Genomic DNA, 15,412 nt, shown 5'->3' with positions numbered 1-15,412 from the left:
CCTCTCTCAGGAGTCATGTGCTATTGTAAAGCATATAACACACGCACAACCCAGATTCTAACACCATTTCTGTTTTACTTTAAAAATAAAACACAAGCGATTATAGAACAATTAGAAAGCAACCAACATCCCACATGCAATGCCCCTCGCTGGACTATGGAGAGTCCGGGGCGGGAACATCTACTGTCTCTGTTCAGAAAGGTAGGCTGGGTTTTGTGCCTCATCTGGCTTCTACACGCTGGGTTGCTTCTCCCTTCTCTTGAGCTGGGTCAGCAATGGTCCCCAATAGATTAACTTCTCCTTTTTATAACCTTTCAGTGTCCTCTGTAAAACGATTCCCTTGTTATCTCCAACAGGTGACCAGAGACCTCTACTAGATGACTTCATTACTAGGCGACCTTCCCTGCTAAACCAGTTTCCCTGGTTGGGAGCCAACCTATTGTCTAGAAGACCAGTTACATTTCAGTGGTCAACCAATTAAGTTAAACGACCCTCTAGTGTTAGGCCTTTGCTCCTGCCCTTTTGGGATTTCATTGCAATGTGGAGTTGAAAGGACAACAAAAACTACTAGCCCCACATTCAAGATGAGTTTCCAGCTTGGAACAAATTTGTTCAGAGTTCATAGTCTCTCACAAAATTCATAAATTGCATAGATTTCCCAAGTCATCAAAGATGGCAAGAACTTTTCTTAATTGGGAAGGTGAAGGCTTTTCAGTTAAAGAAGATATAACTATTGGAAAATTGCATATAGAACATGCACAGAGGAAAACTTTAGGGGAGGAAGTGAGTGTTTGTGTGTTGCACAGCTTGTTAAATGCTCTGCTCCTTAAGGGTGGAATTTACTTGTGCATGAAGAATTTTTGCAGCATTCTTTGTTTGTCTTAAGTCCCATGGTAAGGAAATAGGCGTGTGGAGAGGGATAGTGTCAGGGATAGTGATGGGTTACTATATTAAGTAGATCCAATGGCACAGAAATCCTGCATGCAAATTGCAATAGTGGCCATTGATACTTTACACCAATGACTTGGATTAGGGACTGGGAGTGGCTGCATTGTAGCCCCACAGACTGATTGTTTGTTATGGGGAGGGATCCCCTGCACAAAGCTTGAGTATTCATATTTTGTGTGGAATGGAATGAATTACACCCTGAGGCAAATGTAGTCCTATCCTCCATGCATGCAGAAGTTCCCTAGGCAGAGGAAATGCTGTGGTTCTGCTGTGTGGGGTTAGTGGGGGTCTGGATAAGGAGATGTTGTGCCTGGAATATGTACCCTTGGGTGACAGAGGAAGAGAGGATGAAGCATCTGTTGCATGGGACTGGTGCTAGGTCTTTAGACTGAGAATCCTCCGTTGTATAGATTTTTCTTTTTCCCTGTGTTGGGGCCACATAATTCCCCTTGGATGATATTTGTCACATAATGCCTTGAATGATACTTCAGCCTTTGATCTGGAATTGTTTACATGCAACCACTCATGGGTCTGAGAGTAAAAGATTCCTCCAGTGGCCAGCCCAGTTATTCAGGCTGGGTGCTGTGTTCAGAATTTGGGCCTTTAAAGCCCAGCTAATATGAGTTTGTCCCTGCATACCAACCTTCTGCATTGACACTAATTTGACCCATATTCTACATTTAATCTTAGTGTCTCTTCTTTATCTTTCATGTTTAAATGTGTTCAGTACATTGTTTTGTTCAAGAAGTTTGAAGCACCTAGAACTTAAGGAAAGAAATAGCTTTCCTGCATCCATAAAACCACTCTTCTCCATTCTGACAGTTACAGAAGTTCAGATAACTGTATAAAGATATAAAAGTTTACTTTAACAACACGTAGTGGCCCTACTGCTTATTTATGTTTCCTACATTTGTAATTTCAACATAATATTTTAAAAAGTCAAATAAAATGCTTATATCCACTGGTTATATTTTTTGATGGTTTGGGAGACGTATAGTTTTTAAGTTGGAAAATGCCATGCTATTTTAGGACCTGCTGAAAAAGTGTGAGAAGAAGAGCTATCACAAAGCAAGGCTTTGGGAGATCATGGGTATTCAAAATTAAGAGGCAGTTTTTCAAACTGAGTTTCCTATAAATATAATTAGATCTGAAGTTAGTGAACAAAGAACGATGGACTGTTAGAGATATCAGTAATTATAAAAGCCTCAATCCTGCAAATATTTATGCACATGCTAACTTTATGTGGGACTACTTAGTGTATAAAGTTAATCATGTGCATAAATATTTGCAGGATTGGTGCTTAATTTGGTATACTGAGTCCTGCACTGGTTTTTGCTTATGTGTTTCTTTAGAATATTCTCGCCTAATGTGTTGAACTTGATGGAACATTCCTGCTTTGATCATTTCTATGCTTTTTAGGGAGCCTCTTGTCTTCCCTTCACCCTTCATGCCGCCTTCCCTTTCCAACATATATAAACTAACACTTAGAGTAAATACTATTTTCCTTCTTCCTAACTTCATCTTGGCTGCTGATGACTCAAAACAGCTCCGCTATATGAAACCTAACTTCAGTTCAGTGACAAATATATCTCCAAGTTGTTTCCCTCAGATCTGTAGAGAAACATTTTGATGTGATTTGTGGATCTTGACTTTAAAAACAAGAACGCTGAATGTAAGTGTTGAATTTTATCCAGACTTGTGTGACAATGGTTTCTTACTTTCCTGGTTCATATATTATTCTGTGTGTCTCTGTAGAAAGTATATTATAGAACCCAAACCATTTATAAAACATGTTCATGCTTCTTAGGGAAGGAGCAGAGTAGTGAGGCAAAAGGACAGGAGACCATTGATGAATATACTGTTCGGAATTCTAATGTCAGAGAGTTTAAAAAAAATGTTTTGGATAACTGGATTTTTATTTTAAAAGACGACAAATAGAAGTGTTTTCTTACCTTTGCCTGGGTCAAGTGATATAGTGAAATGCCTTTGATATAGTATTTGAGCTGCATCTGAAAGCTGTAAATATTTTTCATACTTATCTCAGATATTCATATGTCTAGCAGAAATTCTCACTCTACCTGAAGCATATCCATCACCCTTAAGGGTATCCATCATCACGCTTCCCTATTCAATAAGAGATGATATCTTCTTATCCTCTCAGTGAGTCACCATATTTATGTGTTTAGCTGACATTGTCCAGATGTATCTTCTTTGATTCAGACTGCTGGGGATTGTGGGATTAGTTCCCAGTACTCCACGTACCTCAGATTGCAGCTCTGTGTAGTTATGCCATACGGGAGACCATTTTTATCTGTGAGTGCTATCTTGCAATAACAATTGAGTTTTTGACAGAGCACAGTTTATACATTTCAGTTTTATTAAAATGATGAAGTCTTCATTTAGTCTAGTGATTGTACATTAATTAATAAAAGATCTAATCTGAATTTGCTAGTTAATTAAGGGGGGGTTGTTTTTTCAACAAACAAGCATATAATAAATATAGGCTTATCCTTATCTCATTATAATTATTCTTTGGTATTTCACTATTGAACAGTTGTTTAAGAAATAGATACAAATATATAGATTCTGTATAGGGTGGAATATTGGCATAAAGCAAATTCAGATTTAAACTTTTACTAGAAATGTTTAATTGTAATTGTAGGAGGACTGTCTATCATAGTTACTGAGGTTTTCAGTTAATGAAGTATTCTCTGGACAAAAAATGCATCTTCATATTCTCTTGCATTGTATAAAATCAAAGATTTCTTCACCCATTTTTATTAATTATGAAATATTGGTTGGGAGTTATTTTCATTTCTTTTGTGTTTTTAAATATTGTAAAGTGCCTTTGTTACAGTCTTTTGTAAGAAACAATAAAGAACACATGACCAAATGTTTGCTAAATATGATATAAAATACATATTCCACAAGGCTCGAGGTCAGAAACATCTTTTCCTAATATTGTATTTTTATTAAATTTGCTGATGTAAAAGAATATGGTTTTGTAAATATATATATATAAAATAATGTGCAGAAAAAGCTACCTTTATTATAAGCATCTGTGTATCAAAAAAAAAATCGGCCCTTTCCACTTTCTCCCTTGATCTGAGAGACGCTTTTGCAAATCTGGCCCCTTCACATACAATTTAATGACATTTTCCTCGGGCAGGAAGAATGTCTTCCTTTCAGATGAATTGTTCAAATGTTATGGCATACCATGAGGGCAGAAGCTGAAGATTCAGAGCAGAGTTACAGAAATGATCAGAAGGGCTAGAATAATTGGTTTGCTGGGGAAATATTTTAGAAATCTAAATATGTATAGGTTGGCTGAGTAATAACAAAGGGGGTCATAACAGTCTACGGGTATTTGAAGGGTGTGAACTCCATTAAGACAGAGGAATTACTTAGCCTCCTACAAGTAGATATGTTAGCAAGGGACAGTTTAAGTCCAGTATATCAGGACAAACTTCTGACAGGAAAATATTAGACTATGGAATAGCTTTCCAAAGGAAGTGATTGGATGTACCATAACTTGGAATACTTAAAACAAAATGTAGTAATGTACAATAGAGAAGACTTATACTGGTAGGGAGATGGACTAGATTTCATAATCGGTCTTCGCAGTCTCTGGCTGCTGTGAGGCTTGAAGTAGTCCTTGTGGGACCAAATCAGTTACAGCAATCTATAACCTCTTTGGAGGAGGAAACTGAAACCATCTCCAGAAAGATGAATGAGATGGACCTGAGGGAAGACATTTCACAGAACAGACTTCTGATTAAAATTGTTTCATTCTTAAGTGCCAACTGGGAATTTTGGAGAACCAGATAAGAACCTGAAATACAAGAATTCTATGATCTCCTGCAGGGTAAAAAAGGTCCCATACAGGTTAGGTTTGGCTTGAAAATGTTGGATTTTAGAGCAGTCCTCTGGGTGGAGAAAAGCTAGAGAATTCCCCTAAAAGGAAGGGAATTTGCAGGACAATGACTGGTTTCTGTTGCAGACATTCATGACAGTGGCAACCAGGCCTAAGAAGGAGTTATTCCTGGAAGTGGGAAAGATGCTTATTTTCAAACACTGTGTTCAAAACAAAACACCAGAGGTGTAAATGCAAGTTTTAAACATTTTTATTAATCATTTAATGTGATTCCAAACATGTAACAAATTAAAGGAGGTGAGAAGGATTTAAAAAGAGAACTGATGAAAAGGGTAGAAGATAAAATCCTTGTCAGACAAACTCCAAGTACATTATAGGAACAGCAAATAGGGAGAAAACATGCATATTTGTTAGCCACAAAGGCATACAGGAGAAAGTGCAAAATGTAGCATGTGTAGGCCAAAATCCTCAACAAAGCATTCAGCCTGAATAGCTTGGCCAGGCACTAGACGGACGCATTGTTAGGAAGGAATCCTCATCCCATTGTGTGTGGCTGTTGGTCCACAGAGGCTACTTAAACCTGTTGGCTGCATTGGTCTTCCACGTGCTTTAGTCACTCATACTGCATAGCACAGGTCCCAGAGCAGCAACAAATCATCTTGCCCTGGTCTGGCCTATCCCTACATCCCCACTTGCCCTCTTCAGACAGGTGAGTGAGTTCTTCTGTTCTGGGAGGGCAAAGCCAATAAAAACTTGTTACCCAATTGAATCACAATGTGTTAGTGATGTCTACAATATCCAAAGTCAGCCTTGTCCATTAGGGCCAGCACTCATTTTTACCAGTAACACTCCGAACTCCTAAAAAAAAGTAGCTAATCCCTCTTTAGTACAGTTAGGTAAAACTGAATTTAGTCATTCATTCATATTTTCCTAGATTTACCCAAGCCTCTTCTAACTCTGCTTTCTGCAAAAATGTAATAGCTTCTGTGTTTTGAAAAGTGAATCCCTTCCTGTTCTTGATCCCATCAAGTTGGAAGATAGTCAGCTTTTCCACTTTAGAGAATAGTGATTTTGTTTGTTTGTTACCTGTAATATTTCCCCAGCAGATACTTCTGTGATGATTCTGCCCTTTTAGCTGTTAATATTTGCTAAATTACTTTGCACTGCTTGTCTGCTGTGTCACTGTCCCTACTCCTGAAATATATCGTCCATCCAGACTAACAGTTTTCTATGTACTCTGAATTTGTCTTTGTGCTTTTAGATGCTTCTTGCTTGTTCACTAGTTTGAATCGGAGAGGGAAGGCTTTTTCTTTTGTTCACCTCTCTATTCCTGCCAGAAGCCCATCCCCTCCTGGCCTGTAAAGGGTGTTAATGCTATGGCACTCATAATTTGGATGTTGCCAAGAGGCTTCAATTCACCTAGGTTGGCACGCCCAAAATTCTGCAGTTCTATTTGATTGGTTGTGCCTCTTCTAGAACAATGTAAGTTCACGTTAGAGACTGGTCTTACCCATGGGAGAAATATCGCTTACAGGTAAGAAACATTGTCTGTCCCTTCAGAGGGAGGAGTAAAAGGGAATTGGAAAAAGTTATGAATGCTATTTTTGTCTCTAAGGTGTTCATTGTTTCTTTAGTTTTGTGTGGTAGGAGAAAGGATGGAGGGGCTGTTTTGGGGGTTTTTTTTCCTTTTTTAAAAATTGATATTCCATTTCCAGTGCTTCATGTTTAGGGCCTGCACCTAGTTTTCAAATGCTGGTCTACATGAGTGCTGCCTGGCAAGTTTAATATATTTTAATGATTTTACATCTCATTGCAGACATTCCATAATACTGTAGTTTAATCTAATTTTCTGATGTCTTTCCCTACTGTATATTATCAATGTAATTTGTGCTTCAGCTAACTATCTGAATCATCAAGAAATTGTGAGCTTCCCTGTTTTTTCTGTGCCATTTACTGTATGAGGTGAATACTTGCGGATTCTCCAGTTCGTTGATATCAGGGGCTGTATCTTCTACTCTCCCCTCCCCCCAATTTATTAGATTATAAGAATTTTGATGCTGTAGATTCACTAACCTTTAACAGCATCTGGTCCTTTCTGTCTCTCAGGGTAAGATCTTCAGCTGGTATAAATTGTCATAGCTCCACTGTACTATGACAGTTTGCACCAGTTAAGCATATTCCCAGGAGTCTGTGTAGAGAACAATTGAGACTTAGAACCTGATTCTCCTTTCACGCCAGCATGACCTCAATGGAGTTATTCCTGTTCTATGCAAGATTTATTGAGAGGAGAATCAGCCTTGTAATCTTGGAAAGAATTGCTTTAAATTTGATCTCATGAATAAGTACTGAGTTCTAATTTCATACTATTTCTGGTGTTCAGCTGGAAATCACAATATATCAAGCATTAAATAACAGGTTTGAAGTAGGATTGAAAATACATGTGCAGTCATCTAAGTATAATCTTTAATTCCATTAATGCTCCCAGTGCTGCTGCTGTGATGGGGGTGTTGCACTAATTATGCTTGTTAATTTCTTTTGGATTTTCATCATTGTTGTCATCTGCAGCTGTGGAGCTCCTATGTCTAATAATTTTTCTTTTCTTTTAAAATGCATCTTAATGCTAGACTAGTTATTAAAAAAAGAGACTATATAATGAATGATAATTATTAAATTGTTTTAAAGGATTATTTGGTGAATAATCCAAATAAATTGATGATTTCTATCCTTTTCACTTTAAAAACATTTTAGATGAAAAACATATTGGCACCTAGTATGTGTGCCCTAAGGTTAATTACCTACGGTCCAGTTAAAGTCTTCAGGCTGGCCCTGTTCTGAAGAGCTGTGGTACAATTTAATAAAGTGGAAGAATATTAGCATAATTCTCTAAAACAGTATCTTCCCTCTTCAGAGTCTGTATAGGCTGGTCCAAAGAAGCAGTATCATGACCGTTATTTAAGCTGTATTCTGGAACACAAAAACACGTGGTGTTAATGTGTTTTCTTTGACTTTTTTAAACAAAAGATATTTTGACTTTAACTATTCTAGGCTATTAATAAAGATGAAAATTCTTTAAGATAGCTTTCAACTTTCATAGTATGTTGCAGTATTTCCACTTGATTTATAAGTTTTTTTTTTAAAAAAATCAAAGAATTATTTATATGTGGGTAAGTTAGCTGTAAGTAATTATATGTTGTCTTTTGGAATAATAGTAGTGAGGGTAATGAAATTGACGATGGTGGCTGCTGCTGCTGTTTAGACTGAGTGGACTGGAACTTCTAGGGTTGAACCTAAACTGGAAAGCCAACCCACTTATTACTGAAATTCTGTTTTGGTGGCTTCCATTATAACTGTTAAATTTAATGATTAAGCTGAGAAGGTTGGTAGAGACTCGTGAAATTTCCACACCTGTCTTCAGTACACAAGAGCAGGAAAATCAGCTAACTGAAGATATAAGAAGGTATAGTGGAACATCACAAGCTAGAAAACTGGAAGAGGTCTGAGGGAAGCAACTCCTTGTACATGAAAGCAAGGAGTCTGGGCAATAAAGTGGAGGAACTGGAAAAAACTGTGCAGGAAGTCAAACCACATATTGTAGCTATTACAGAAACATGGTGGAATAGCACTCATGACTGGAAAACAGTCATTGAAGGGTATAAAGGAGTAAAGGTAATAGTGTTGGTGTAATGTACATCAACGAAGCAGTAACCTGTAAGGAAAATATGAAGTGATAGTATGGACAAAACAGAATCTGTTTGGGTCAAAATCACTTTAGGACATTTTTGTCAAAGAAATTATACTAGGCTAGTCTTCGGGGTCTGCTGTAGATCCCAGGTCAGACTTGGGATAGGCATAGTGATCTCTTGAATATTATTAGAGAGAGAAGTACTTTTGAGAACTGTCATAATGGGAGCTTTCAACTTCCTGGATATAGACTGGAGAATAAATACCACTAATGTGTGTGGGGCCCACTTATCCTGGATGTGACAGATGACAGTTTTCTACATCAAATGGTCACTGAGCAAACAAGAAGTGATGCAGTTTTGGACATAGTTTTAGAAAGTACTCAGGCCATGATAGAAGAGCTGGTCATATAAAATAACCTTGGATTGAGTAATCACAAATTAATTTAGTTTAAATTATATTGAAAGATAGTTTTGATTATGTCATCAACTATTATTTTTTTATTTTAAAAGGCCAGACTTTGGGAAATCAAGGGAATTAGTTCAGCTGCACTAAAGAGCTCAAGGACTTAAATGTAGAGGAGGCTTGGAATTTCTTCAAATCAGCTATCAAAAAACTGCCTGACATTTGCATCCCAAGAAAGGGGAAAAAACTGAAAGGGAAAAGGCCTTCTGGATGAATAACCACCCACCTGGATGAATACCACCTCAAAAAAGGCTATTGAGAATAAGGGGACTGGAAAAGGAGGTTAACGAACAAAGAAAGCTACATCATGAAAATTGTAGGAATGAAGTGAGAATCACTAAAAGTCAAGCTGAAATTTCTTGCCAAGGAAAATAAAATAAATAAGAAGAGGGTTTTCAGTCATATAAATAAAAAGAGAATAGGGAATTCTGAGGGTGGGCTGCTATGCAGTGTGGTTGGGAAGGAGACTAAAGATAATTTAGGTATGCCCAAAAACTAAATGAATATTTTTTTCTCTGGTTTTCAGTAAGGATGATAATATGGAACATGTAAGTAAAGGCAGTACAGCTGATGGAAATAAGAGTCTGGAAATGGAAATCACCACATCTGAGGTGAAAGAAAAACTTGGAAAGAGCTTAATGCACTTTATCCGGTCCCCCAGATTTATTTCCATCCCAAAATACTGAAACTGGCTCATGAGATTGCTAGTCAGGTAGCAAGGATTTTTAATCTATCCATTCAGAAGTATGACTGGAGAATAGCTAATGTTCAACCGATTTTTTAAGGAAGTGGGGTGGGGGAAGTGATCTGGACAATTTCAGGGCTTTTAGTCTGACCTCAATAGTATGCAAGGATTTAGAACAAATAGTGAAAGAGACAGTATTAAGTTTATAGAGGTAAATGGTAAAGGGGGTGTAATGCAACATGGGTTTACCAAAAGTGCATCATGCCAGACTAACCTGATTTCCTTCTTTGAAAAAGTAACTTTCCTTTTTTGGTAAAGAAATTACAGTAGATCGAACATACTTGGACTTCAGTGAAGCATTTGACACAGTACAACATGGGAAATTATTAGTTAAATTCAGGAAGCTGGGGATCAGTGCAAGCATTGTCAGGTGGATAAGAAACTGGCTAAAGAGGGGGGAAGGCAATGGGTGGTGCTGAAAGGTGAGTTAGCAGATTGGATTGAGGTTACTAATGGAGCTCCTCAAGCATTGGTCTTGGGACCAATCTTCAATATTTTTATTAATCACCTTGATAGAATAAGTAGGAATGTGGTAATGAAATTTGCTGCTGTTACAAAGTTGGAAGGCATCATCAGAGCAGAGGAGGACTGGACTATTATACAGGAAGACCTGGATGACCTTGAAGAGTGGAGTAACAGAAATAGGATGAAATTCAATAGGACAAAGTGCAAGGTCAGGTACTTAAGGTCAAATCATAATTTCTGCTACAAACTGAGGGATTATCACCTGGAATTGACAGCGAGGAGAGACTTGTATGTGTAGGTCAATCACAGGATGATTGTGTGCCACCAGTGTGATGCGGCTCTGAAAAAGCAAATGCAATCCTAGGATGTATTAGGCAAGGTATTTCCAGTAGAGATGGAGAAGTATTAATGCTATTGTACAATGCACTGGTAAGACCTCATTTGGAATACTGTGTACAATTCTGGTTGCCCATGTTTAAAAGGATGAATTTAAACTGAAACTGGTGGAGAGAAGAGCAACTAGGATGATCACAGGAATGGAGGGCCTATCTTATGACAGGGGACTGGAAGAGCTTGGCTCACTTAATGTAGCGGAAAGAAGGCTGAAAAATACATTAGGGAGTAAATACAAGGAAGAGTAAAGAATTTTTAAGCTAAAAGACAGTGTTGGTGCAAGAACATCTGAATATAAACTGGCCATGAACAAACTCAAGCTTCAAATTAGACAGTAGTTTCTAACCATCAGAGGTGTGAGGTTCTGGAATAGCCTCCCAATAAGAGTCGTAGGGGAAAACAATTTAATTTAGTTTTGAGAGAGAGCACGACAAATTTGAGCACATTTGTATGGCAGGGTTACTTGTGATATGGGACAGGGCGCAACAGTCCTGGGGCTCACTTCCAGTTTGTGTTTTATGTTCATAAAGCTCATAGTTCATGGTCTTAGTAAGCTGCTGGCCAGTGTCAGAATTGGAAGGGATTTTTCCTCCAAGTGTATTCTGGGAGAGTTTATCAGGAATGGAGGAGAGACACTGAGTGGGATAGGCCAGGACTCTCAGTTGGCACCAAGCGTTCTCTCTCTCTCTCTCTCTGAGGTACATGTCTGGCTGTTCTTGCTCACATGCTTAGGGTCTAACTGATCACCTTATGTGGGATCAGGACCTTGGGCGTTTTCAGCTTTCCTTTGCAACATGCGGGTACTGGTCACTTGCCAGGATTATCTGGCTATAACTCATTTAGTCATTTCCCAGCCATTTCGGAGGCCTGCAGCTCTGGTGCACCTCAGTTCCTACTATTCTCTGCCTGTCATAGAATAGTCTAGTATTCTGTGGGACTGTAATACTTTGATCCCACTTTGGTTGTTGGGTTTAGTGTGTGGGTGCTGGGTAGTATTATTGGCCTCTGATATACAAGAGGTCAGACTAAATAATATAATGGTCCCTTCTGGCCTTAAACTCTGACTCTTATCTGGTTGGGTTTTTTAATCTTTTTTTTTTTTTTAAGGTTAGCATGTCCCAAGCAAAGAAATTACTAAATGATTTTTTGTGTTCTGTAGATGTGCAGTTACCTACTGGCATTAATAGTAGAGCTAACTTAGGGGTTTTCGTACCAGTTTTCACTGATGATCACTCATAGTTGTGGTATATGTAGAGCAAACAGAGACAGTGGATGTTCGTGAGAAATTTTCTTTCTTTTGTAGTCTGTTAATATGTTAAGTGCAGCAGCTCAGCTACCTCTATCCCATGTCTGGCTGAGTGACAAGGAAACAGGTGGGGCGAGGCTTAAATCAAAAATTCCACCACAGTGACGGGAATGGATTCACAACACATCAGGGTCATTCCTCAGGCACTATACATACTAGGAACAGGCATTATGCCATAGTGTGGTCTGAAAAGGGTCAGCACACTGGAAAGCAAAACTTTGCAGATAACCTGGTTGCCTCAAACCACAGGGATTCCTGGTGGAGCTAGCCTGTTTTGGACACTCCGTGGTCTGCAAAGTGATATTCCCACATGCCATTCCCCCAATATTCCAGTAAGTGGGCCCTGGAGGCAGCAGAGTTGAAAGATTATTAGTGCTAAGCAAGCCAAGGCATTGTACACTTGTCATCCCAACACAGTAGCTACTATCTCAAACTGTATTCATACATTTTGGTGGAAGAGAAAAATAAAGTCATAATCCAACTGTGAGACCTGAGGGCCACTGAAGCTGGCCACGTGCCATATACCTTCTGGGGTGTGAAGAACATTGCAATGCTTGCAACGGGAGAAAATGAGAATATGGTAACAAAGTGGGGATCAACAAAACCAAAGACCATAAAGGACAGATCCAGGAAAAGTGATTAGCAGACTGTCGTAACACTACATACTAGAGCAACAAAGCAGCACAAGGCTGGAAATCCCTTACACAGGAGCACAACAGGGGAATCAGGAAAAGTCTATTCCATCTACAGCCCTCTACCTGTCATCACTAAAATGTAATAGGCAGAAAAGCAGTGGCAGCACTACTCAGCTGGGTACTATTGCAGTGTCAAGAAGTACTGACCTACATCACAGTTCATACCACTGTTATAATACTAGATTAAATATAGCAGATGTTCTTTGAGAGTAAACAACATAACCCAGTCCGGGCCCCTAGTAGTCTTTATCTATTTCAGAGTTTTCTATAACACCAATCACAGTAGTTTCTAAATGCTGCTCTACAAAATTACATCTGTATGGAAAAATCCATAGTGGACTTGATGGAATTAACTGCTTTTTTTCCCTTTGTCAGGTTCTAGGGATCTCTGTTTGGAGTATATCTACGGTATCACTTCTTTTTTCATTCTTCTATTTATGTTGGAGTAGCTTTTTCTGAAAGACACTCTCTGAAACTGTAGGTTTCAGAGTAGCAGATGCGTCCGATGAAGTGAGCTATAGCTCACAAAAGCTTATATTTTAAATTTATACTTGTATTTAAAAGCTGTAATAAATTTGTTAGTCTCTAAGGTGCCACAAGTACTCCTTTTCTTTTTTCTGAAACTGTAGTAAGTCTTGAATGGGCATTTGGGTATGTTGGTGCTCAAAACTGCATTCAAACAAACTTTAAAAATAAACATTTAAAAAAATAATTTTAGTTGTACTTGGCAGTTCAGCTGGACTGCTGAAAACAACGCTACATTTTTTGCATGCAAAATTTTCTGCACCTTAGTGTCCAACTGCTTAAAATGTTAATCTGACTACTGAGTTTTGGAGGAGAATTTGTGTCTTAATTTATGCTTAGGTTTAATCAGCCAGATTCCATCCTCCAAACTTAATGTTCAGGCAGCACAAAGGAGCTAGAATCTGTCCATAGCAGGCTAGCTGACAGTTCTCCAGGGAAGGATAGACGCTCTCAGCTGATGTAAGAACTGGATCCTGCACTAGCCACTCCATGATTACCATAGAGCTAGGAGAATGTCAAAGACAGATCAGAGCACAGCTCTTTTCTGACAGCCGTCGTATCTGCATATCTCTTCTCCCAGTCAGTCCCTGTGCTGTTCTAACTCTCCAGTACTGAAGCCAGCACAGTGTGGCCAGTAACAGACTCCTGGATGCCCACCCCCCATTCTCATTTGCTGAGCAGGTATCTGCGCAAGAAAGAATCTGGCCCAGAATTATTATTATTATTTATTTCATTAATTTATTATTCAGGTTAAAAAAATCAGTTGAAAATAATAGCAATTAGAGGGTTTAGATTAAAAATCTTGGGCCAAATCTTTGTCTGCACTCCCATAGAAAACTGTGGGAGATTTGTCTGAGTAAGGATTCTCTTCAGGATTTGGCATGAGATTTTGACTTTTAGAATTAGAGGGAGAAATTTTGGGAAGGGTTTCCTGTAAAATTTGACAGTATTATGTAGATGTTAATTTTTTCCAATGAGCTAAAATATTTAGATATACACCTATACCCCGATATAATGTGACCCGATATAACACTAATTCAGATACAATGCGCTAAAGTAGCGCTCCGGATGGGTGAGGCTGCACACTCTGGTGGAGCAAAGCAAGTTCGATATAACGTAGTTTCATCTATCATGCGGTAAGATTTTTTGTCTCCCGAGGACAGCATTATATCAGGATAGAGATGTATTTCTAACTCAGACAAGTAGATGAGTGCCATTGTTGCATCTTCAGGGCATGTTCTAGTGTGTTACTTTGTTCAGAGACTACATTCAGTTTTCTAAGCAAAAATATTTACATATTGCACAGGAGTGTGGGTGAGAAGACTGGCAACAGGAGGGGCTTGAGGGAATTCTGTGCTGTTGACAATGGTGGCAGTGGATGCACAGTGGCAAGCTGATGCAGACCTTTTTATTTGCAAGCTGACTGGCAGCTAGCATTAGGCATTAGATCCTCTGTCTTTAAATTGGCCAGTGGAGCAATGCAATTGGTGAATGGCCAAGGTAAAATAGTGATGGTACCTAGAGAAGCTTTTTTTTGAAAATGGATCTTTCAGTTTTAACCCCACCTTTGAAATTTGCATTCTGTGTTACAAATGGTGCTTGGAGGATTTAACCCTAAAACTACAGGGAGGTATTCTAATCCTATTGAATTCAGTGGGAATTGAGTTTTGCCATTGACTTCCGTGAGTCCAAGATTTCACCAAATATGTTGAATATGCACTTGCACCTGTAAAAAGATGTCAGCATCCCTCAGGCCTGCCAACTAGTCTTTGATGTCTTGTTAGAACATGCCTTAGGCACACAAAACCTAAGTGTTACCAAATCAGAATGGAATTGTATGTGCAGTTGTATAAGCACTTACCTATTTTATGTGCATATCTTCATATTTTGGATATTCAAATTTGTCCCATTATGTAGAGCTTAGCTTCACTTTTGACAACATGCAGTGCATATTGCTACTGCTGGGGGAATTTTGTTTAAAGAATTGTTGGTCGCCTTTAAGAGCCAATACCACTGCAGTAAAAATCAGGAAAATTAATACCGAAAATAATTAGAAGATTTAAGGCAATCAGCAGGACTAAAATTTATCAATAATTCCAAGAGCAACGAAAGGATAGCAGACTCTGTCATTAACCCATTTGTACCTCAGTGGAAACTCAAATTGTTCCCTAGCTGTCAGTGTTAACATACAGAAAGGGTTGTATGTAGTCTTTTCTAAGACCCAGCCATCCCTCTCTCCTAGCCAGGACCAAATGCTAATACCAAGATGGAGCTCTTGTAAGCAAGTAGCAGTTTGTAGCCTTGCAGCTGCTCAA

At 38.6% G+C, this 15,412-nt stretch overlaps 1 protein-coding gene and 1 long non-coding RNA gene across 4 annotated transcripts in view; both read left to right on the top strand.

Moving 5' to 3' along the window:
• Positions 1 to 15,412, top strand: part of RSU1 (Ras suppressor protein 1) — a 187,122-nt gene that overhangs the window by 143,962 nt on the left and 27,748 nt on the right. The window lies entirely within an intron of this gene.
• Positions 7,383 to 14,360, top strand: LOC122459015. Its single transcript, XR_006279426.1, has 2 exons — positions 7,383 to 13,053; positions 13,202 to 14,360. It is a non-coding gene; the product is annotated as an uncharacterized LOC122459015 (long non-coding RNA).

This window comes from Dermochelys coriacea, chromosome 2 (assembly GCF_009764565.3).
Source record: "Dermochelys coriacea isolate rDerCor1 chromosome 2, rDerCor1.pri.v4, whole genome shotgun sequence".
Lineage (NCBI taxonomy): Eukaryota > Metazoa > Chordata > Testudines > Dermochelyidae > Dermochelys > Dermochelys coriacea.
Note: the sequence above shows the minus strand (reverse complement) of the source record. Positions and strands in the feature narration are given on the sequence as shown.